At 47.7% G+C, this 23840-nt stretch overlaps 16 non-coding genes across 16 annotated transcripts; all 16 read right to left on the reverse strand.

Moving 5' to 3' along the window:
* Window positions 1–1207: 1207 nt before the first annotated feature.
* Window positions 1208–1398, reverse strand: LOC142710467 (U2 spliceosomal RNA). The gene has a single exon (XR_012869503.1). It is a non-coding gene; the product is annotated as a U2 spliceosomal RNA (small nuclear RNA).
* A 1312-nt stretch (window positions 1399–2710) lies between these two features.
* On the reverse strand, window positions 2711–2901 carry LOC142710468 (U2 spliceosomal RNA). The gene has a single exon (XR_012869504.1). It is a non-coding gene; the product is annotated as a U2 spliceosomal RNA (small nuclear RNA).
* Window positions 2902–4197: 1296 nt separating this feature from the next.
* Window positions 4198–4388, reverse strand: LOC142710469 (U2 spliceosomal RNA). The gene has a single exon (XR_012869505.1). It is a non-coding gene; the product is annotated as a U2 spliceosomal RNA (small nuclear RNA).
* Window positions 4389–5660: 1272 nt separating this feature from the next.
* On the reverse strand, window positions 5661–5851 carry LOC142710471 (U2 spliceosomal RNA). Its single transcript, XR_012869507.1, has one exon. It is a non-coding gene; the product is annotated as a U2 spliceosomal RNA (small nuclear RNA).
* A 1284-nt stretch (window positions 5852–7135) lies between these two features.
* On the reverse strand, window positions 7136–7326 carry LOC142710472 (U2 spliceosomal RNA). The gene has a single exon (XR_012869508.1). It is a non-coding gene; the product is annotated as a U2 spliceosomal RNA (small nuclear RNA).
* Window positions 7327–8614: 1288 nt separating this feature from the next.
* On the reverse strand, window positions 8615–8805 carry LOC142710475 (U2 spliceosomal RNA). Its single transcript, XR_012869509.1, has one exon. It is a non-coding gene; the product is annotated as a U2 spliceosomal RNA (small nuclear RNA).
* Window positions 8806–10085: 1280 nt separating this feature from the next.
* Window positions 10086–10276, reverse strand: LOC142710476 (U2 spliceosomal RNA). The gene has a single exon (XR_012869510.1). It is a non-coding gene; the product is annotated as a U2 spliceosomal RNA (small nuclear RNA).
* A 1276-nt stretch (window positions 10277–11552) lies between these two features.
* Window positions 11553–11743, reverse strand: LOC142710477 (U2 spliceosomal RNA). Its single transcript, XR_012869511.1, has one exon. It is a non-coding gene; the product is annotated as a U2 spliceosomal RNA (small nuclear RNA).
* A 1288-nt stretch (window positions 11744–13031) lies between these two features.
* Window positions 13032–13222, reverse strand: LOC142710478 (U2 spliceosomal RNA). Its single transcript, XR_012869512.1, has one exon. It is a non-coding gene; the product is annotated as a U2 spliceosomal RNA (small nuclear RNA).
* Window positions 13223–14518: 1296 nt separating this feature from the next.
* On the reverse strand, window positions 14519–14709 carry LOC142710479 (U2 spliceosomal RNA). Its single transcript, XR_012869513.1, has one exon. It is a non-coding gene; the product is annotated as a U2 spliceosomal RNA (small nuclear RNA).
* A 1300-nt stretch (window positions 14710–16009) lies between these two features.
* Window positions 16010–16200, reverse strand: LOC142710480 (U2 spliceosomal RNA). Its single transcript, XR_012869514.1, has one exon. It is a non-coding gene; the product is annotated as a U2 spliceosomal RNA (small nuclear RNA).
* Window positions 16201–17508: 1308 nt separating this feature from the next.
* LOC142710481 (U2 spliceosomal RNA) lies at window positions 17509–17699 on the reverse strand. The gene has a single exon (XR_012869515.1). It is a non-coding gene; the product is annotated as a U2 spliceosomal RNA (small nuclear RNA).
* A 1280-nt stretch (window positions 17700–18979) lies between these two features.
* Window positions 18980–19170, reverse strand: LOC142710482 (U2 spliceosomal RNA). The gene has a single exon (XR_012869516.1). It is a non-coding gene; the product is annotated as a U2 spliceosomal RNA (small nuclear RNA).
* A 1284-nt stretch (window positions 19171–20454) lies between these two features.
* Window positions 20455–20645, reverse strand: LOC142710456 (U2 spliceosomal RNA). Its single transcript, XR_012869494.1, has one exon. It is a non-coding gene; the product is annotated as a U2 spliceosomal RNA (small nuclear RNA).
* A 1296-nt stretch (window positions 20646–21941) lies between these two features.
* LOC142710484 (U2 spliceosomal RNA) lies at window positions 21942–22132 on the reverse strand. The gene has a single exon (XR_012869518.1). It is a non-coding gene; the product is annotated as a U2 spliceosomal RNA (small nuclear RNA).
* Window positions 22133–23424: 1292 nt separating this feature from the next.
* Window positions 23425–23615, reverse strand: LOC142710436 (U2 spliceosomal RNA). The gene has a single exon (XR_012869476.1). It is a non-coding gene; the product is annotated as a U2 spliceosomal RNA (small nuclear RNA).
* Between the last annotated feature and the right edge of the window lie 225 nt (window positions 23616–23840).

The raw sequence follows: 23840 nt of genomic DNA on the forward strand, positions 1-23840 counted from the left end.
CATGGGGCCCTGCAGGCTCACACACTCACAGCTACACGGGAGGTGAATAAAGGCCGGAGAGGAAGCCAGACAGGATTTGCTTCTTTTGCTTGCACCACAATGCAGTGCTGAAAGAGGAGGAATCTACATAAAAACGCCTTCCTGGCAACGCCCAAATGCCCTGCTGCCATGCAGATAAACACTGGCAGCGGCAGCAAGTGCATGCCCACAGCCACCCCTTGTTCCTTCACACCTTGTATCAGCTGTAATCCAGTCCAGTCCAGTGCTGCCTGCTGAGCAGCACTGACCAACACTGCCTGGGCCCAGGCTTTTATCTCTGAGGCCCCATTATGATGTCAGAAAGCTGGCTCTGGAATCCTGAGGGCTCCACTATGACACGTGCAAAGTTCCGTCTGAACTTTATATAAGACGGTGAGGCTCAGTCAGTCACTCAGTGTTGCCTGAGAGGGCAACACTGCAACAGCCGGCCGCCAGGCTGTCTTTTTTTTGCATAGCTAGTTGCCTCCAGGAGGCCACAAGAGGGAGACAAGGGACTGCAAAATGGAAAATAGGCATCCACCAACTTTACAGACAACTTCTCCTTGCTCCTACAACCTCCATCCTTGCACAGTTTGTTATTCTTCTAGGTAACATAGTAACAAATCCAAATTGCTGCTCTCTTTGTAGGCAAGCAAGGCTTTGTTGCAACTGCAATTCTTACTTCTTCTTGAAATGTAGGGACGACAGTACATTCCATCACATCCATCTAGTGTACACAGGTAGGTCCATTGTGGCGGGCAGGCGAGCGGGCGGGCTGCTTTATTGGCTGTTTGCTGTTCCCCTACTCCACTCCACTATTTGACTGTTGTGCTGCATCAATCAATCAATCAATCAATCAATCAATCAATCAATCAATCAATCAATCAATCAGTGGCTGGCTCAGGTGCAGCTCTTTAACTTACCTAAAAGGGAGGGCGGAGAGAAGACAAGGAAGGTGAATGAGGTGTTCCAATGTGAAATGCCGGAAACACAGAAACACAGACGACACACAACAAGAGGTGGCAATCTATTCATTAATTGCATTTAATCAATGAGCTCATTATCACTCATGCATTGTCCAACAGGTGTTGAAATAATGGGATTAAAAGGGGAGATCCCTTCAGAAAGACAGAAACAATAGCAAAGACAAAAAACACTTTTGGAATCTGCTTTTAGTCAACACATAAGGAAAGGGTGCACCGGTCCTGGAAATACTGCAATACCAGGTCAATGCGTGGAGTGGACAGAGCAAGCTCTATTTCCATCTCCCTGTTCTAAAAATCCATTTAATATATGGTCCCCAGATAGGGGACGTATCAGATATTAAACTGATAAGAACAGATACTACACTTGATCTTAGCCAAAAGGCCGAGAAGCGATAACCCGAACGAGCCGCGCGTTGCCCGAGCCTGCCCGATACTGCTGTTCAGCCCTTGCAGCGATTCAGCCTACTTCTAGGCAATTCCATGGGGCCCTGCAGGCTCACACACTCACAGCTACACGGGAGGTGAATAAAGGCCGGAGAGGAAGCCAGACAGGATTTGCTTCTTTTGCTTGCACCACAATGCAGTGCTGAAAGAGGAGGAATCTACATAAAAACGCCTTCCTGGCAACGCCCAAATGCCCTGCTGCCATGCAGATAAACACTGGCAGCGGCAGCAAGTGCATGCCCACAGCCACCCCTTGTTCCTTCACACCTTGTATCAGCTGTAATCCAGTCCAGTCCAGTGCTGCCTGCTGAGCAGCACTGACCAACACTGCCTGGGCCCAGGCTTTTATCTCTGAGGCCCCATTATGATGTCAGAAAGCTGGCTCTGGAATCCTGAGGGCTCCACTATGACACGTGCAAAGTTCCGTCTGAACTTTATATAAGACGGTGAGGCTCAGTCAGTCACTCAGTGTTGCCTGAGAGGGCAACACTGCAACAGCCGGCCGCCAGGCTGTCTTTTTTTTGCACAGCTAGTTGCCTCCAGGAGGCCACAAGTGGGAGACAAGGGACTGCAAAATGGAAAATAGGCATCCACCAACTTTACAGACAACTTCTCCTTGCTCCTACAACCTCCATCCTTGCACAGTTTGTTATTCTTCTAGGTAACATAGTAACAAATCCAAATTGCTGCTCTCTTTGTAGGCAAGCAAGGCTTTGTTGCAACTGCAATTCTTACTTCTTCTTGAAATGTAGGGACGACAGTACATTCCATCACATCCATCTAGTGTACACAGGTAGGTCCATTGTGGCGGGCAGGCGAGCGGGCGGGCTGCTTTATTGGCTGTTTGCTGTTCCCCTACTCCACTCCACTATTTGACTGTTGTGCTGCATCAATCAATCAATCAATCAATCAATCAATCAATCAATCAATCAATCAATCAATCAATCAATCAATCAATCAATCAGTGGCTGGCTCAGGTGCAGCTCTTTAACTTACCTAAAAGGGAGGGCGGAGAGAAGACAAGGAAGGTGAATGAGGTGTTCCAATGTGAAATGCCGGAAACACAGAAACACAGACGACACACAACAAGAGGTGGCAATCTATTCATTAATTGCATTTAATCAATGAGCTCATTATCACTCATGCATTGTCCAACAGGTGTTGAAATAATGGGATTAAAAGGGGAGATCCCTTCAGAAAGACAGAAACAATAGCAAAGACAAAAAACACTTTTGGAATCTGCTTTTAGTCAACACATAAGGAAAGGGTGCACCGGTCCTGGAAATACTGCAATACCAGGTCAATGCGTGGAGTGGACAGAGCAAGCTCTATTTCCATCTCCCTGTTCTAAAAATCCATTTAATATATGGTCCCCAGATAGGGGACGTATCAGATATTAAACTGATAAGAACAGATACTACACTTGATCTTAGCCAAAAGGCCGAGAAGCGATAACCCGAACGGGCCGCGCGTTGCCCGAGCCTGCCCGATACTGCTGTTCAGCCCTTGCAGCGATTCAGCCTACTTCTAGGCAATTCCATGGGGCCCTGCAGGCTCACACACTCACAGCTACACGGGAGGTGAATAAAGGCCGGAGAGGAAGCCAGACAGGATTTGCTTCTTTTGCTTGCACCACAATGCAGTGCTGAAAGAGGAGGAATCTACATAAAAACGCCTTCCTGGCAACGCCCAAATGCCCTGCTGCCATGCAGATAAACACTGGCAGCGGCAGCAAGTGCATGCCCACAGCCACCCCTTGTTCCTTCACACCTTGTATCAGCTGTAATCCAGTCCAGTCCAGTGCTGCCTGCTGAGCAGCACTGACCAACACTGCCTGGGCCCAGGCTTTTATCTCTGAGGCCCCATTATGATGTCAGAAAGCTGGCTCTGGAATCCTGAGGGCTCCACTATGACACGTGCAAAGTTCCGTCTGAACTTTATATAAGACGGTGAGGCTCAGTCAGTCACTCAGTGTTGCCTGAGAGGGCAACACTGCAACAGCCGGCCGCCAGGCTGTCTTTTTTTTGCACAGCTAGTTGCCTCCAGGAGGCCACAAGTGGGAGACAAGGGACTGCAAAATGGAAAATAGGCATCCACCAACTTTACAGACAACTTCTCCTTGCTCCTACAACCTCCATCCTTGCACAGTTTGTTATTCTTCTAGGTAACATAGTAACAAATCCAAATTGCTGCTCTCTTTGTAGGCAAGCAAGGCTTTGTTGCAACTGCAATTCTTACTTCTTCTTGAAATGTAGGGACGACAGTACATTCCATCACATCCATCTAGTGTACACAGGTAGGTCCATTGTGGCGGGCAGGCGAGCGGGCGGGCTGCTTTATTGGCTGTTTGCTGTTCCCCTACTCCACTCCACTATTTGACTGTTGTGCTGCATCAATCAATCAATCAATCAATCAATCAATCAATCAATCAATCAATCAATCAATCAATCAGTGGCTGGCTCAGGTGCAGCTCTTTAACTTACCTAAAAGGGAGGGCGGAGAGAAGACAAGGAAGGTGAATGAGGTGTTCCAATGTGAAATGCCGGAAACACAGAAACACAGACGACACACAACAAGAGGTGGCAATCTATTCATTAATTGCATTTAATCAATGAGCTCATTATCACTCATGCATTGTCCAACAGGTGTTGAAATAATGGGATTAAAAGGGGAGATCCCTTCAGAAAGACAGAAACAATAGCAAAGACAAAAAACACTTTTGGAATCTGCTTTTAGTCAACACATAAGGAAAGGGTGCACCGGTCCTGGAAATACTGCAATACCAGGTCAATGCGTGGAGTGGACAGAGCAAGCTCTATTTCCATCTCCCTGTTCTAAAAATCCATTTAATATATGGTCCCCAGATAGGGGACGTATCAGATATTAAACTGATAAGAACAGATACTACACTTGATCTTAGCCAAAAGGCCGAGAAGCGATAACCCGAACGGGCCGCGCGTTGCCCGAGCCTGCCCGATACTGCTGTTCAGCCCTTGCAGCGATTCAGCCTACTTCTAGACAATTCCATGGGGCCCTGCAGGCTCACACACTCACAGCTACACGGGAGGTGAATAAAGGCCGGAGAGGAAGCCAGACAGGATTTGCTTCTTTTGCTTGCACCACAATGCAGTGCTGAAAGAGGAGGAATCTACATAAAAACGCCTTCCTGGCAACGCCCAAATGCCCTGCTGCCATGCAGATAAACACTGGCAGCGGCAGCAAGTGCATGCCCACAGCCACCCCTTGTTCCTTCACACCTTGTATCAGCTGTAATCCAGTCCAGTCCAGTGCTGCCTGCTGAGCAGCACTGACCAACACTGCCTGGGCCCAGGCTTTTATCTCTGAGGCCCCATTATGATGTCAGAAAGCTGGCTCTGGAATCCTGAGGGCTCCACTATGACACGTGCAAAGTTCCGTCTGAACTTTATATAAGACGGTGAGGCTCAGTCAGTCACTCAGTGTTGCCTGAGAGGGCAACACTGCAACAGCCGGCCGCCAGGCTGTCTTTTTTTTGCACAGCTAGTTGCCTCCAGGAGGCCACAAGAGGGAGACAAGGGACTGCAAAATGGAAAATAGGCATCCACCAACTTTACAGACAACTTCTCCTTGCTCCTACAACCTCCATCCTTGCACAGTTTGTTATTCTTCTAGGTAACATAGTAACAAATCCAAATTGCTGCTCTCTTTGTAGGCAAGCAAGGCTTTGTTGCAACTGCAATTCTTACTTCTTCTTGAAATGTAGGGACGACAGTACATTCCATCACATCCATCTAGTGTACACAGGTAGGTCCATTGTGGCGGGCAGGCGAGCGGGCGGGCTGCTTTATTGGCTGTTTGCTGTTCCCCTACTCCACTCCACTATTTGACTGTTGTGCTGCATCAATCAATCAATCAATCAATCAATCAATCAATCAGTGGCTGGCTCAGGTGCAGCTCTTTAACTTACCTAAAAGGGAGGGCGGAGAGAAGACAAGGAAGGTGAATGAGGTGTTCCAATGTGAAATGCCGGAAACACAGAAACACAGACGACACACAACAAGAGGTGGCAATCTATTCATTAATTGCATTTAATCAATGAGCTCATTATCACTCATGCATTGTCCAACAGGTGTTGAAATAATGGGATTAAAAGGGGAGATCCCTTCAGAAAGACAGAAACAATAGCAAAGACAAAAAACACTTTTGGAATCTGCTTTTAGTCAACACATAAGGAAAGGGTGCACCGGTCCTGGAAATACTGCAATACCAGGTCAATGCGTGGAGTGGACAGAGCAAGCTCTATTTCCATCTCCCTGTTCTAAAAATCCATTTAATATATGGTCCCCAGATAGGGGACGTATCAGATATTAAACTGATAAGAACAGATACTACACTTGATCTTAGCCAAAAGGCCGAGAAGCGATAACCCGAACGGGCCGCGCGTTGCCCGAGCCTGCCCGATACTGCTGTTCAGCCCTTGCAGCGATTCAGCCTACTTCTAGGCAATTCCATGGGGCCCTGCAGGCTCACACACTCACAGCTACACGGGAGGTGAATAAAGGCCGGAGAGGAAGCCAGACAGGATTTGCTTCTTTTGCTTGCACCACAATGCAGTGCTGAAAGAGGAGGAATCTAAATAAAAACGCCTTCCTGGCAACGCCCAAATGCCCTGCTGCCATGCAGATAAACACTGGCAGCGGCAGCAAGTGCATGCCCACAGCCACCCCTTGTTCCTTCACACCTTGTATCAGCTGTAATCCAGTCCAGTCCAGTGCTGCCTGCTGAGCAGCACTGACCAACACTGCCTGGGCCCAGGCTTTTATCTCTGAGGCCCCATTATGATGTCAGAAAGCTGGCTCTGGAATCCTGAGGGCTCCACTATGACACGTGCAAAGTTCCGTCTGAACTTTATATAAGACGGTGAGGCTCAGTCAGTCACTCAGTGTTGCCTGAGAGGGCAACACTGCAACAGCCGGCCGCCAGGCTGTCTTTTTTTTGCACAGCTAGTTGCCTCCAGGAGGCCACAAGAGGGAGACAAGGGACTGCAAAATGGAAAATAGGCATCCACCAACTTTACAGACAACTTCTCCTTGCTCCTACAACCTCCATCCTTGCACAGTTTGTTATTCTTCTAGGTAACATAGTAACAAATCCAAATTGCTGCTCTCTTTGTAGGCAAGCAAGGCTTTGTTGCAACTGCAATTCTTACTTCTTCTTGAAATGTAGGGACGACAGTACATTCCATCACATCCATCTAGTGTACACAGGTAGGTCCATTGTGGCGGGCAGGCGAGCGGGCGGGCTGCTTTATTGGCTGTTTGCTGTTCCCCTACTCCACTCCACTATTTGACTGTTGTGCTGCATCAATCAATCAATCAATCAATCAATCAATCAATCAATCAATCAATCAGTGGCTGGCTCAGGTGCAGCTCTTTAACTTACCTAAAAGGGAGGGCGGAGAGAAGACAAGGAAGGTGAATGAGGTGTTCCAATGTGAAATGCCGGAAACACAGAAACACAGACGACACACAACAAGAGGTGGCAATCTATTCATTAATTGCATTTAATCAATGAGCTCATTATCACTCATGCATTGTCCAACAGGTGTTGAAATAATGGGATTAAAAGGGGAGATCCCTTCAGAAAGACAGAAACAATAGCAAAGACAAAAAACACTTTTGGAATCTGCTTTTAGTCAACACATAAGGAAAGGGTGCACCGGTCCTGGAAATACTGCAATACCAGGTCAATGCGTGGAGTGGACAGAGCAAGCTCTATTTCCATCTCCCTGTTCTAAAAATCCATTTAATATATGGTCCCCAGATAGGGGACGTATCAGATATTAAACTGATAAGAACAGATACTACACTTGATCTTAGCCAAAAGGCCGAGAAGCGATAACCCGAACGGGCCGCGCGTTGCCCGAGCCTGCCCGATACTGCTGTTCAGCCCTTGCAGCGATTCAGCCTACTTCTAGGCAATTCCATGGGGCCCTGCAGGCTCACACACTCACAGCTACACGGGAGGTGAATAAAGGCCGGAGAGGAAGCCAGACAGGATTTGCTTCTTTTGCTTGCACCACAATGCAGTGCTGAAAGAGGAGGAATCTACATAAAAACGCCTTCCTGGCAACGCCCAAATGCCCTGCTGCCATGCAGATAAACACTGGCAGCGGCAGCAAGTGCATGCCCACAGCCACCCCTTGTTCCTTCACACCTTGTATCAGCTGTAATCCAGTCCAGTCCAGTGCTGCCTGCTGAGCAGCACTGACCAACACTGCCTGGGCCCAGGCTTTTATCTCTGAGGCCCCATTATGATGTCAGAAAGCTGGCTCTGGAATCCTGAGGGCTCCACTATGACACGTGCAAAGTTCCGTCTGAACTTTATATAAGACGGTGAGGCTCAGTCAGTCACTCAGTGTTGCCTGAGAGGGCAACACTGCAACAGCCGGCCGCCAGGCTGTCTTTTTTTTGCACAGCTAGTTGCCTCCAGGAGGCCACAAGAGGGAGACAAGGGACTGCAAAATGGAAAATAGGCATCCACCAACTTTACAGACAACTTCTCCTTGCTCCTACAACCTCCATCCTTGCACAGTTTGTTATTCTTCTAGGTAACATAGTAACAAATCCAAATTGCTGCTCTCTTTGTAGGCAAGCAAGGCTTTGTTGCAACTGCAATTCTTACTTCTTCTTGAAATGTAGGGACGACAGTACATTCCATCACATCCATCTAGTGTACACAGGTAGGTCCATTGTGGCGGGCAGGCGAGCGGGCGGGCTGCTTTATTGGCTGTTTGCTGTTCCCCTACTCCACTCCACTATTTGACTGTTGTGCTGCATCAATCAATCAATCAATCAATCAATCAATCAATCAATCAATCAATCAATCAGTGGCTGGCTCAGGTGCAGCTCTTTAACTTACCTAAAAGGGAGGGCGGAGAGAAGACAAGGAAGGTGAATGAGGTGTTCCAATGTGAAATGCCGGAAACACAGAAACACAGACGACACACAACAAGAGGTGGCAATCTATTCATTAATTGCATTTAATCAATGAGCTCATTATCACTCATGCATTGTCCAACAGGTGTTGAAATAATGGGATTAAAAGGGGAGATCCCTTCAGAAAGACAGAAACAATAGCAAAGACAAAAAACACTTTTGGAATCTGCTTTTAGTCAACACATAAGGAAAGGGTGCACCGGTCCTGGAAATACTGCAATACCAGGTCAATGCGTGGAGTGGACAGAGCAAGCTCTATTTCCATCTCCCTGTTCTAAAAATCCATTTAATATATGGTCCCCAGATAGGGGACGTATCAGATATTAAACTGATAAGAACAGATACTACACTTGATCTTAGCCAAAAGGCCGAGAAGCGATAACCCGAACGGGCCGCGCGTTGCCCGAGCCTGCCCGATACTGCTGTTCAGCCCTTGCAGCGATTCAGCCTACTTCTAGGCAATTCCATGGGGCCCTGCAGGCTCACACACTCACAGCTACACGGGAGGTGAATAAAGGCCGGAGAGGAAGCCAGACAGGATTTGCTTCTTTTGCTTGCACCACAATGCAGTGCTGAAAGAGGAGGAATCTACATAAAAACGCCTTCCTGGCAACGCCCAAATGCCCTGCTGCCATGCAGATAAACACTGGCAGCGGCAGCAAGTGCATGCCCACAGCCACCCCTTGTTCCTTCACACCTTGTATCAGCTGTAATCCAGTCCAGTCCAGTGCTGCCTGCTGAGCAGCACTGACCAACACTGCCTGGGCCCAGGCTTTTATCTCTGAGGCCCCATTATGATGTCAGAAAGCTGGCTCTGGAATCCTGAGGGCTCCACTATGACACGTGCAAAGTTCCGTCTGAACTTTATATAAGACGGTGAGGCTCAGTCAGTCACTCAGTGTTGCCTGAGAGGGCAACACTGCAACAGCCGGCCGCCAGGCTGTCTTTTTTTTGCACAGCTAGTTGCCTCCAGGAGGCCACAAGAGGGAGACAAGGGACTGCAAAATGGAAAATAGGCATCCACCAACTTTACAGACAACTTCTCCTTGCTCCTACAACCTCCATCCTTGCACAGTTTGTTATTATTCTAGGTAACATAGTAACAAATCCAAATTGCTGCTCTCTTTGTAGGCAAGCAAGGCTTTGTTGCAACTGCAATTCTTACTTCTTCTTGAAATGTAGGGACAACAGTACATTCCATCACATCCATCTAGTGTACACAGGTAGGTCCATTGTGGCGGGCAGGCGAGCGGGCGGGCTGCTTTATTGGCTGTTTGCTGTTCCCCTACTCCACTCCACTATTTGACTGTTGTGCTGCATCAATCAATCAATCAATCAATCAATCAATCAATCAATCAATCAGTGGCTGGCTCAGGTGCAGCTCTTTAACTTACCTAAAAGGGAGGGCGGAGAGAAGACAAGGAAGGTGAATGAGGTGTTCCAATGTGAAATGCCGGAAACACAGAAACACAGACGACACACAACAAGAGGTGGCAATCTATTCATTAATTGCATTTAATCAATGAGCTCATTATCACTCATGCATTGTCCAACAGGTGTTGAAATAATGGGATTAAAAGGGGAGATCCCTTCAGAAAGACAGAAACAATAGCAAAGACAAAAAACACTTTTGGAATCTGCTTTTAGTCAACACATAAGGAAAGGGTGCACCGGTCCTGGAAATACTGCAATACCAGGTCAATGCGTGGAGTGGACAGAGCAAGCTCTATTTCCATCTCCCTGTTCTAAAAATCCATTTAATATATGGTCCCCAGATAGGGGACGTATCAGATATTAAACTGATAAGAACAGATACTACACTTGATCTTAGCCAAAAGGCCGAGAAGCGATAACCCGAACGGGCCGCGCGTTGCCCGAGCCTGCCCGATACTGCTGTTCAGCCCTTGGAGCGATTCAGCCTACTTCTAGGCAATTCCATGGGGCCCTGCAGGCTCACACACTCACAGCTACACGGGAGGTGAATAAAGGCCGGAGAGGAAGCCAGACAGGATTTGCTTCTTTTGCTTGCACCACAATGCAGTGCTGAAAGATGAGGAATCTACATAAAAACGCCTTCCTGGCAACGCCCAAATGCCCTGCTGCCATGCAGATAAACACTGGCAGCGGCAGCAAGTGCATGCCCACAGCCACCCCTTGTTCCTTCACACCTTGTATCAGCTGTAATCCAGTCCAGTCCAGTGCTGCCTGCTGAGCAGCACTGACCAACACTGCCTGGGCCCAGGCTTTTATCTCTGAGGCCCCATTATGATGTCAGAAAGCTGGCTCTGGAATCCTGAGGGCTCCACTATGACACGTGCAAAGTTCCGTCTGAACTTTATATAAGACGGTGAGGCTCAGTCAGTCACTCAGTGTTGCCTGAGAGGGCAACACTGCAACAGCCGGCCGCCAGGCTGTCTTTTTTTTGCACAGCTAGTTGCCTCCAGGAGGCCACAAGAGGGAGACAAGGGACTGCAAAATGGAAAATAGGCATCCACCAACTTTACAGACAACTTCTCCTTGCTCCTACAACCTCCATCCTTGCACAGTTTGTTATTCTTCTAGGTAACATAGTAACAAATCCAAATTGCTGCTCTCTTTGTAGGCAAGCAAGGCTTTGTTGCAACTGCAATTCTTACTTCTTCTTGAAATGTAGGGACGACAGTACATTCCATCACATCCATCTAGTGTACACAGGTAGGTCCATTGTGGCGGGCAGGCGAGCGGGCGGGCTGCTTTATTGGCTGTTTGCTGTTCCCCTACTCCACTCCACTATTTGACTGTTGTGCTGCATCAATCAATCAATCAATCAATCAATCAATCAATCAATCAGTGGCTGGCTCAGGTGCAGCTCTTTAACTTACCTAAAAGGGAGGGCGGAGAGAAGACAAGGAAGGTGAATGAGGTGTTCCAATGTGAAATGCCGGAAACACAGAAACACAGACGACACACAACAAGAGGTGGCAATCTATTCATTAATTGCATTTAATCAATGAGCTCTTTATCACTCATGCATTGTCCAACAGGTGTTGAAATAATGGGATTAAAAGGGGAGATCCCTTCAGAAAGACAGAAACAATAGCAAAGACAAAAAACACTTTTGGAATCTGCTTTTAGTCAACACATAAGGAAAGGGTGCACCGGTCCTGGAAATACTGCAATACCAGGTCAATGCGTGGAGTGGACAGAGCAAGCTCTATTTCCATCTCCCTGTTCTAAAAATCCATTTAATATATGGTCCCCAGATAGGGGACGTATCAGATATTAAACTGATAAGAACAGATACTACACTTGATCTTAGCCAAAAGGCCGAGAAGCGATAACCCGAACGGGCCGCGCGTTGCCCGAGCCTGCCCGATACTGCTGTTCAGCCCTTGGAGCGATTCAGCCTACTTCTAGGCAATTCCATGGGGCCCTGCAGGCTCACACACTCACAGCTACACGGGAGGTGAATAAAGGCCGGAGAGGAAGCCAGACAGGATTTGCTTCTTTTGCTTGCACCACAATGCAGTGCTGAAAGAGGAGGAATCTACATAAAAACGCCTTCCTGGCAACGCCCAAATGCCCTGCTGCCATGCAGATAAACACTGGCAGCGGCAGCAAGTGCATGCCCACAGCCACCCCTTGTTCCTTCACACCTTGTATCAGCTGTAATCCAGTCCAGTCCAGTGCTGCCTGCTGAGCAGCACTGACCAACACTGCCTGGGCCCAGGCTTTTATCTCTGAGGCCCCATTATGATGTCAGAAAGCTGGCTCTGGAATCCTGAGGGCTCCACTATGACACGTGCAAAGTTCCGTCTGAACTTTATATAAGACGGTGAGGCTCAGTCAGTCACTCAGTGTTGCCTGAGAGGGCAACACTGCAACAGCCGGCCGCCAGGCTGTCTTTTTTTTGCACAGCTAGTTGCCTCCAGGAGGCCACAAGAGGGAGACAAGGGACTGCAAAATGGAAAATAGGCATCCACCAACTTTACAGACAACTTCTCCTTGCTCCTACAACCTCCATCCTTGCACAGTTTGTTATTCTTCTAGGTAACATAGTAACAAATCCAAATTGCTGCTCTCTTTGTAGGCAAGCAAGGCTTTGTTGCAACTGCAATTCTTACTTCTTCTTGAAATGTAGGGACGACAGTACATTCCATCACATCCATCTAGTGTACACAGGTAGGTCCATTGTGGCGGGCAGGCGAGCGGGCGGGCTGCTTTATTGGCTGTTTGCTGTTCCCCTACTCCACTCCACTATTTGACTGTTGTGCTGCATCAATCAATCAATCAATCAATCAATCAATCAATCAATCAATCAATCAATCAGTGGCTGGCTCAGGTGCAGCTCTTTAACTTACCTAAAAGGGAGGGCGGAGAGAAGACAAGGAAGGTGAATGAGGTGTTCCAATGTGAAATGCCGGAAACACAGAAACACAGACGACACACAACAAGAGGTGGCAATCTATTCATTAATTGCATTTAATCAATGAGCTCTTTATCACTCATGCATTGTCCAACAGGTGTTGAAATAATGGGATTAAAAGGGGAGATCCCTTCAGAAAGACAGAAACAATAGCAAAGACAAAAAACACTTTTGGAATCTGCTTTTAGTCAACACATAAGGAAAGGGTGCACCGGTCCTGGAAATACTGCAATACCAGGTCAATGCGTGGAGTGGACAGAGCAAGCTCTATTTCCATCTCCCTGTTCTAAAAATCCATTTAATATATGGTCCCCAGATAGGGGACGTATCAGATATTAAACTGATAAGAACAGATACTACACTTGATCTTAGCCAAAAGGCCGAGAAGCGATAACCCGAACGGGCCGCGCGTTGCCCGAGCCTGCCCGATACTGCTGTTCAGCCCTTGCAGCGATTCAGCCTACTTCTAGGCAATTCCATGGGGCCCTGCAGGCTCACACACTCACAGCTACACGGGAGGTGAATAAAGGCCGGAGAGGAAGCCAGACAGGATTTGCTTCTTTTGCTTGCACCACAATGCAGTGCTGAAAGAGGAGGAATCTACATAAAAACGCCTTCCTGGCAACGCCCAAATGCCCTGCTGCCATGCAGATAAACACTGGCAGCGGCAGCAAGTGCATGCCCACAGCCACCCCTTGTTCCTTCACACCTTGTATCAGCTGTAATCCAGTCCAGTCCAGTGCTGCCTGCTGAGCAGCACTGACCAACACTGCCTGGGCCCAGGCTTTTATCTCTGAGGCCCCATTATGATGTCAGAAAGCTGGCTCTGGAATCCTGAGGGCTCCACTATGACACGTGCAAAGTTCCGTCTGAACTTTATATAAGACGGTGAGGCTCAGTCAGTCACTCAGTGTTGCCTGAGAGGGCAACACTGCAACAGCCGGCCGCCAGGCTGTCTTTTTTTTGCACAGCTAGTTGCCTCCAGGAGGCCACAAGAGGGAGACAAGGGACTGCAAAATGGAAAATAGGCATCCACCAACTTTACAGACAACTTCTCCTTGCTCCTACAACCTCCATCCTTGCACAGTTTGTTATTCTTCTAGGTAACATAGTAACAAATCCAAATTGCTGCTCTCTTTGTAGGCAAGCAAGGCTTTGTTGCAACTGCAATTCTTACTTCTTCTTGAAATGTAGGGACGACAGTACATTCCATCACATCCATCTAGTGTACACAGGTAGGTCCATTGTGGCGGGCAGGCGAGCGGGCGTGCTGCTTTATTGGCTGTTTGCTGTTCCCCTACTCCACTCCACTATTTGACTGTTGTGCTGCATCAATCAATCAATCAATCAATCAATCAATCAATCAATCAATCAATCAATCAATCAATCAGTGGCTGGCTCAGGTGCAGCTCTTTAACTTACCTAAAAGGGAGGGCGGAGAGAAGACAAGGAAGGTGAATGAGGTGTTCCAATGTGAAATGCCGGAAACACAGAAACACAGACGACACACAACAAGAGGTGGCAATCTATTCATTAATTGCATTTAATCAATGAGCTCATTATCACTCATGCATTGTCCAACAGGTGTTGAAATAATGGGATTAAAAGGGGAGATCCCTTCAGAAAGACAGAAACAATAGCAAAGACAAAAAACACTTTTGGAATCTGCTTTTAGTCAACACATAAGGAAAGGGTGCACCGGTCCTGGAAATACTGCAATACCAGGTCAATGCGTGGAGTGGACAGAGCAAGCTCTATTTCCATCTCCCTGTTCTAAAAATCCATTTAATATATGGTCCCCAGATAGGGGACGTATCAGATATTAAACTGATAAGAACAGATACTACACTTGATCTTAGCCAAAAGGCCGAGAAGCGATAACCCGAACGGGCCGCGCGTTGCCCGAGCCTGCCCGATACTGCTGTTCAGCCCTTGCAGCGATTCAGCCTACTTCTAGGCAATTCCATGGGGCCCTGCAGGCTCACACACTCACAGCTACACGGGAGGTGAATAAAGGCCGGAGAGGAAGCCAGACAGGATTTGCTTCTTTTGCTTGCACCACAATGCAGTGCTGAAAGAGGAGGAATCTACATAAAAACGCCTTCCTGGCAACGCCCAAATGCCCTGCTGCCATGCAGATAAACACTGGCAGCGGCAGCAAGTGCATGCCCACAGCCACCCCTTGTTCCTTCACACCTTGTATCAGCTGTAATCCAGTCCAGTCCAGTGCTGCCTGCTGAGCAGCACTGACCAACACTGCCTGGGCCCAGGCTTTTATCTCTGAGGCCCCATTATGATGTCAGAAAGCTGGCTCTGGAATCCTGAGGGCTCCACTATGACACGTGCAAAGTTCCGTCTGAACTTTATATAAGACGGTGAGGCTCAGTCAGTCACTCAGTGTTGCCTGAGAGGGCAACACTGCAACAGCCGGCCGCCAGGCTGTCTTTTTTTTGCACAGCTAGTTGCCTCCAGGAGGCCACAAGAGGGAGACAAGGGACTGCAAAATGGAAAATAGGCATCCACCAACTTTACAGACAACTTCTCCTTGCTCCTACAACCTCCATCCTTGCACAGTTTGTTATTCTTCTAGGTAACATAGTAACAAATCCAAATTGCTGCTCTCTTTGTAGGCAAGCAAGGCTTTGTTGCAACTGCAATTCTTACTTCTTCTTGAAATGTAGGGACGACAGTACATTCCATCACATCCATCTAGTGTACACAGGTAGGTCCATTGTGGCGGGCAGGCGAGCGGGCGGGCTGCTTTATTGGCTGTTTGCTGTTCCCCTACTCCACTCCACTATTTGACTGTTGTGCTGCATCAATCAATCAATCAATCAATCAATCAATCAATCAATCAATCAATCAATCAATCAATCAATCAGTGGCTGGCTCAGGTGCAGCTCTTTAACTTACCTAAAAGGGAGGGCGGAGAGAAGACAAGGAAGGTGAATGAGGTGTTCCAATGTGAAATGCCGGAAACACAGAAACACAGACGACACACAACAAGAGGTGGCAATCTATTCATTAATTGCATTTAATCAATGAGCTCATTATCACTCATGCATTGTCCAACAGGTGTTGAAATAATGGGATTAAAAGGGGAGATCCCTTCAGAAAGACAGAAACAATAGCAAAGACAAAAAACACTTTTGGAATCTGCTTTTAGTCAACACATAAGGAAAGGGTGCACCGGTCCTGGAAATACTGCAATACCAGGTCAATGCGTGGAGTGGACAGAGCAAGCTCTATTTCCATCTCCCTGTTCTAAAAATCCATTTAATATATGGTCCCCAGATAGGGGACGTATCAGATATTAAACTGATAAGAACAGATACTACACTTGATCTTAGCCAAAAGGCCGAGAAGCGATAACCCGAACGGGCCGCGCGTTGCCCGAGCCTGCCCGATACTGCTGTTCAGCCCTTGCAGCGATTCAGCCTACTTCTAGGCAATTCCATGGGGCCCTGCAGGCTCACACACTCACAGCTACACGGGAGGTGAATAAAGGCCGGAGAGGAAGCCAGACAGGATTTGCTTCTTTTGCTTGCACCACAATGCAGTGCTGAAAGAGGAGGAATCTACATAAAAACGCCTTCCTGGCAACGCCCAAATGCCCTGCTGCCATGCAGATAAACACTGGCAGCGGCAGCAAGTGCATGCCCACAGCCACCCCTTGTTCCTTCACACCTTGTATCAGCTGTAATCCAGTCCAGTCCAGTGCTGCCTGCTGAGCAGCACTGACCAACACTGCCTGGGCCCAGGCTTTTATCTCTGAGGCCCCATTATGATGTCAGAAAGCTGGCTCTGGAATCCTGAGGGCTCCACTATGACACGTGCAAAGTTCCGTCTGAACTTTATATAAGACGGTGAGGCTCAGTCAGTCACTCAGTGTTGCCTGAGAGGGCAACACTGCAACAGCCGGCCGCCAGGCTGTCTTTTTTTTGCACAGCTAGTTGCCTCCAGGAGGCCACAAGAGGGAGACAAGGGACTGCAAAATGGAAAATAGGCATCCACCAACTTTACAGACAACTTCTCCTTGCTCCTACAACCTCCATCCTTGCACAGTTTGTTATTCTTCTAGGTAACATAGTAACAAATCCAAATTGCTGCTCTCTTTGTAGGCAAGCAAGGCTTTGTTGCAACTGCAATTCTTACTTCTTCTTGAAATGTAGGGACGACAGTACATTCCATCACATCCATCTAGTGTACACAGGTAGGTCCATTGTGGCGGGCAGGCGAGCGGGCGGGCTGCTTTATTGGCTGTTTGCTGTTCCCCTACTCCACTCCACTATTTGACTGTTGTGCTGCATCAATCAATCAATCAATCAATCAATCAATCAATCAATCAATCAATCAATCAATCAATCAATCAATCAATCAGTGGCTGGCTCAGGTGCAGCTCTTTAACTTACCTAAAAGGGAGGGCGGAGAGAAGACAAGGAAGGTGAATGAGGTGTTCCAATGTGAAATGCCGGAAACACAGAAACACAGACGACACACAACAAGAGGTGGCAATCTATTCATTAATTGCATTTAATCAATGAGCTCATTATCACTCATGCATTGTCCAACAGGTGTTGAAATAATGGGATTAAAAGGGGAGATCCCTTCAGAAAGACAGAAACAATAGCAAAGACAAAAAACACTTTTGGAATCTGCTTTTAGTCAACACATAAGGAAAGGGTGCACCGGTCCTGGAAATACTGCAATACCAGGTCAATGCGTGGAGTGGACAGAGCAAGCTCTATTTCCATCTCCCTGTTCTAAAAATCCATTTAATATATGGTCCCCAGATAGGGGACGTATCAGATATTAAACTGATAAGAACAGATACTACACTTGATCTTAGCCAAAAGGCCGAGAAGCGATAACCCGAACGGGCCGCGCGTTGCCCGAGCCTGCCCGATACTGCTGTTCAGCCCTTGCAGCGATTCAGCCTACTTCTAGGCAATTCCATGGGGCCCTGCAGGCTCACACACTCACAGCTACACGGGAGGTGAATAAAGGCCGGAGAGGAAGCCAGACAGGATTTGCTTCTTTTGCTTGCACCACAATGCAGTGCTGAAAGAGGAGGAATCTACATAAAAACGCCTTCCTGGCAACGCCCAAATGCCCTGCTGCCATGCAGATAAACACTGGCAGCGGCAGCAAGTGCATGCCCACAGCCACCCCTTGTTCCTTCACACCTTGTATCAGCTGTAATCCAGTCCAGTCCAGTGCTGCCTGCTGAGCAGCACTGACCAACACTGCCTGGGCCCAGGCTTTTATCTCTGAGGCCCCATTATGATGTCAGAAAGCTGGCTCTGGAATCCTGAGGGCTCCACTATGACACGTGCAAAGTTCCGTCTGAACTTTATATAAGACGGTGAGGCTCAGTCAGTCACTCAGTGTTGCCTGAGAGGGCAACACTGCAACAGCCGGCCGCCAGGCTGTCTTTTTTTTGCACAGCTAGTTGCCTCCAGGAGGCCACAAGAGGGAGACAAGGGACTGCAAAATGGAAAATAGGCATCCACCAACTTTACAGACAACTTCTCCTTGCTCCTACAACCTCCATCCTTGCACAGTTTGTTATTCTTCTAGGTAACATAGTAACAAATCCAAATTGCTGCTCTCTTTGTAGGCAAGCAAGGCTTTGTTGCAACTGCAATTCTTACTTCTTCTTGAAATGTAGGGACGACAGTACATTCCATCACATCCATCTAGTGTACACAGGTAGGTCCATTGTGGCGGGCAGGCGAGCGGGCGGTCTGCTTTATTGGCTGTTTGCTGTTCCCCTACTCCACTCCACTATTTGACTGTTGTGCTGCATCAATCAATCAATCAATCAATCAATCAATCAATCAATCAATCAGTGGCTGGCTCAGGTGCAGCTCTTTAACTTACCTAAAAGGGAGGGCGGAGAGAAGACAAGGAAGGTGAATGAGGTGTTCCAATGTGAAATGCCGGAAACACAGAAACACAGACGACACACAACAAGAGGTGGCAATCTATTCATTAATTGCATTTAATCAATGAGCTCATTATCACTCATGCATTGTCCAACAGGTGTTGAAATAATGGGATTAAAAGGGGAGATCCCTTCAGAAAGACAGAAACAATAGCAAAGACAAAAAACACTTTTGGAATCTGCTTTTAGTCAACACATAAGGAAAGGGTGCACCGGTCCTGGAAATACTGCAATACCAGGTCAATGCGTGGAGTGGACAGAGCAAGCTCTATTTCCATCTCCCTGTTCTAAAAATCCATTTAATATATGGTCCCCAGATAGGGGACGTATCAGATATTAAACTGATAAGAACAGATACTACACTTGATCTTAGCCAAAAGGCCGAGAAGCGATAACCCGAACGGGCCGCGCGTTGCCCGAGCCTGCCCGATACTGCTGTTCAGCCCTTGCAGCGATTCAGCCTACTTCTAGGCAATTCCATGGGGCCCTGCAGGCTCACACACTCACAGCTACACGGGAGGTGAATAAAGGCCGGAGAGGAAGCCAGACAGGATTTGCTTCTTTTGCTTGCACTACAATGCAGTGCTGAAAGAGGAGGAATCTACATAAAAACGCCTTCCTGGCAACGCCCAAATGCCCTGCTGCCATGCAGATAAACACTGGCAGCGGCAGCAAGTGCATGCCCACAGCCACCCCTTGTTCCTTCACACCTTGTATCAGCTGTAATCCAGTCCAGTCCAGTGCTGCCTGCTGAGCAGCACTGACCAACACTGCCTGGGCCCAGGCTTTTATCTCTGAGGCCCCATTATGATGTCAGAAAGCTGGCTCTCGAATCCTGAGGGCTCCACTATGACACGTGCAAAGTTCCGTCTGAACTTTATATAAGACGGTGAGGCTCAGTCAGTCACTCAGTGTTGCCTGAGAGGGCAACACTGCAACAGCCGGCCGCCAGGCTGTCTTTTTTTTGCACAGCTAGTTGCCTCCAGGAGGCCACAAGAGGGAGACAAGGGACTGCAAAATGGAAAATAGGCATCCACCAACTTTACAGACAACTTCTCCTTGCTCCTACAACCTCCATCCTTGCACAGTTTGTTATTCTTCTAGGTAACATAGTAACAAATCCAAATTGCTGCTCTCTTTGTAGGCAAGCAAGGCTTTGTTGCAACTGCAATTCTTACTTCTTCTTGAAATGTAGGGACGACAGTACATTCCATCACATCCATCTAGTGTACACAGGTAGGTCCATTGTGGCGGGCAGGCGAGCGGGCGGGCTGCTTTATTGGCTGTTTGCTGTTCCCCTACTCCACTCCACTATTTGACTGTTGTGCTGCATCAATCAATCAATCAATCAATCAATCAATCAATCAATCAATCAATCAGTGGCTGGCTCAGGTGCAGCTCTTTAACTTACCTAAAAGGGAGGGTGGAGAGAAGACAAGGAAGGTGAATGAGGTGTTCCAATGTGAAATGCCGGAAACACAGAAACACAGACGACACACAACAAGAGGTGGCAATCTATTCATTAATTGCATTTAATCAATGAGCTCATTATCACTCATGCATTGTCCAACAGGTGTTGAAATAATGGGATTAAAAGGGGAGATCCCTTCAGAAAGACAGAAACAATAGCAAAGACAAAAAACACTTTTGGAATCTGCTTTTAGTCAACACATAAGGAAAGGGTGCACCGGTCCTGGAAATACTGCAATACCAGGTCAATGCGTGGAGTGGACAGAGCAAGCTCTATTTCCATCTCCCTGTTCTAAAAATCCATTTAATATATGGTCCCCAGATAGGGGACGTATCAAATATTAAACTGATAAGAACAGATACTACACTTGATCTTAGCCAAAAGGCCGAGAAGCGATAATCCGAACGGGCCGCGCGTTGCCCGAGCCTGCCCGATACTGCTGTTCAGCCCTTGCAGCGATTCAGCCTACTTCTAGGCAATTCCATGGGGACCTGCAGGCTCACACACTCACAGCTACACGGGAGGTGAATAAAGGCCGGAGAGGAAGCCAGACAGGATTTGCTTCTTTTGCTTGCACCACAATGCAGTGCTGAAAGAGGAGGAATCTACATAAAAACGCCTTCCTGGCAACGCCCAAATGCCCTGCTGCCATGCAGATAAACACTGGCAGCGGCAGCAAGTGCATGCCCACAGCCACCCCTTGTTCCTTCACACCTTGTATCAGCTGTAATCCAGTCCAGTCCAGTGCTGCCTGCTGAGCAGCACTGACCAACACTGCCTGGGCCCAGGCTTTTATCTCTGAGGCCCCATTATGATGTCAGAAAGCTGGCTCTGGAATCCTGAGGGCTCCACTATGACACGTGCAAAGTTCCGTCTGAACTTTATATAAGACGGTGAGGCTCAGTCAGTCACTCAGTGTTGCCTGAGAGGGCAACACTGCAACAGCCGGCCGCCAGGCTGTCTTTTTTTTGCACAGCTAGTTGCCTCCAGGAGGCCACAAGAGGGAGACAAGGGACTGCAAAATGGAAAATAGGCATCCACCAACTTTACAGACAACTTCTCCTTGCTCCTACAACCTCCATCCTTGCACAGTTTGTTATTCTTCTAGGTAACATAGTAACAAATCCAAATTGCTGCTCTCTTTGTAGGCAAGCAAGGCTTTGTTGCAACTGCAATTCTTACTTCTTCTTGAAATGTAGGGACGACAGTACATTCCATCACATCCATCTAGTGTACACAGGTAGGTCCATTGTGGCGGGCAGGCGAGCGGGCGGGCTGCTTTATTGGCTGTTTGCTGTTCCCCTACTCCACTCCACTATTTGACTGTTGTGCTGCATCAATCAATCAATCAATCAATCAATCAATCAATCAATCAATCAATCAATCAATCAATCAGTGGCTGGCTCAGGTGCAGCTCTTTAACTTACCTAAAAGGGAGGGCGGAGAGAAGACAAGGAAGGTGAATGAGGTGTTCCAATGTGAAATGCCGGAAACACAGAAACACAGACGACACACAACAAGAGGTGGCAATCTATTCATTAATTGCATTTAATCAATGAGCTCATTATCACTCATGCATTGTCCAACAGGTGTTGAAATAATGGGATTAAAAGGGGAGATCCCTTCAGAAAGACAGAAACAATAGCAAAGACAAAAAACACTTTTGGAATCTGCTTTTAGTCAACACATAAGGAAAGGGTGCACCGGTCCTGGAAATACTGCAATACCAGGTCAATGCGTGGAGTGGACAGAGCAAGCTCTATTTCCATCTCCCTGTTCTAAAAATCCATTTAATATATGGTCCCCAGATAGGGGACGTATCAGATATTAAACTGATAAGAACAGATACTACACTTGATCTTAGCCAAAAGGCCGAGAAGCGATAACCCGAACGGGCCGCGCGTTGCCCGAGCCTGCCCGATACTGCTGTTCAGCCCTTGCAGCGATTCAGCCTACTTCTAGGCAATTCCATGGGGCCCTGCAGGCTCACACACTCACAGCTACACGGGAGGTGAATAAAGGCCGGAGAGGAAGCCAGACAGGATTTGCTTCTTTTGCTTGCACCACAATGCAGTGCTGAAAGAGGAGGAATCTACATAAAAACGCCTTCCTGGCAACGCCCAAATGCCCTGCTGCCATGCAGATAAACACTGGCAGCGGCAGCAAGTGCATGCCCACAGCCACCCCTTGTTCCTTCACACCTTGTATCAGCTGTAATCCAGTCCAGTCCAGTGCTGCCTGCTGAGCAGCACTGACCAACACTGCCTGGGCCCAGGCTTTTATCTCTGAGGCCCCATTATGATGTCAGAAAGCTGGCTCTGGAATCCTGAGGGCTCCACTATGACACGTGCAAAGTTCCGTCTGAACTTTATATAAGACGGTGAGGCTCAGTCAGTCACTCAGTGTTGCCTGAGAGGGCAACACTGCAACAGCCGGCCGCCAGGCTGTCTTTTTTTTGCACAGCTAGTTGCCTCCAGGAGGCCACAAGAGGGAGACAAGGGACTGCAAAATGGAAAATAGGCATCCACCAACTTTACAGACAACTTCTCCTTGCTCCTACAACCTCCATCCTTGCACAGTTTGTTATTCTTCTAGGTAACATAGTAACAAATCCAAATTGCTGCTCTCTTTGTAGGCAAGCAAGGCTTTGTTGCAACTGCAATTCTTACTTCTTCTTGAAATGTAGGGACGACAGTACATTCCATCACATCCATCTAGTGTACACAGGTAGGTCCATTGTGGCGGGCAGGCGAGCGGGCGGGCTGCTTTATTGGCTGTTTGCTGTTCCCCTACTCCACTCCACTATTTGACTGTTGTGCTGCATCAATCAATCAATCAATCAATCAATCAATCAATCAATCAATCAATCAATCAATCAGTGGCTGGCTCAGGTGCAGCTCTTTAACTTACCTAAAAGGGAGGGCGGAGAGAAGACAAGGAAGGTGAATGAGGTGTTCCAATGTGAAATGCCGGAAACACAGAAACACAGACGACACACAACAAGAGGTGGCAATCTATTCATTAATTGCATTTAATCAATGAGCTCATTATCACTCATGCATTGTCCAACAGGTGTTGAAATAATGGGATTAAAAGGGGAGATCCCTTCAGAAAGACAGAAACAATAGCAAAGACAAAAAACACTTTTGGAATCTGCTTTTAGTCAACACATAAGGAAAGGGTGCACCGGTCCTGGAAATACTGCAATACCAGGTCAATGCGTGGAGTGGACAGAGCAAGCTCTATTTCCATCTCCCTGTTCTAAAAATACATTTAATATATGGTCCCCAGATAGGGGACGTATCAGATATTAAACTGATAAGAACAGATACTACACTTGATCTTAGCCAAAAGGCCGAGAAGCGATAACCCGAACGGGCCGCGCGTTGCCCGAGCCTGCCCGATACTGCTGTTCAGCCCTTGCAGCGATTCAGCCTACTTCTAGGCAATTCCATGGGGCCCTGCAGGCTCACACACTCACAGCTACACGGGAGGTGAATAAAGGCCGGAGAGGAAGCCAGACAGGATTTGCTTCTTTTGCTTGCACCACAATGCAGTGCTGAAAGAGGAGGAATCTACATAAAAACGCCTT

This window comes from Rhinoderma darwinii, unplaced genomic scaffold, assembly GCF_050947455.1.
Source record: "Rhinoderma darwinii isolate aRhiDar2 unplaced genomic scaffold, aRhiDar2.hap1 Scaffold_4253, whole genome shotgun sequence".
NCBI classification, from domain to species: Eukaryota; Metazoa; Chordata; class Amphibia; order Anura; family Rhinodermatidae; genus Rhinoderma; species Rhinoderma darwinii.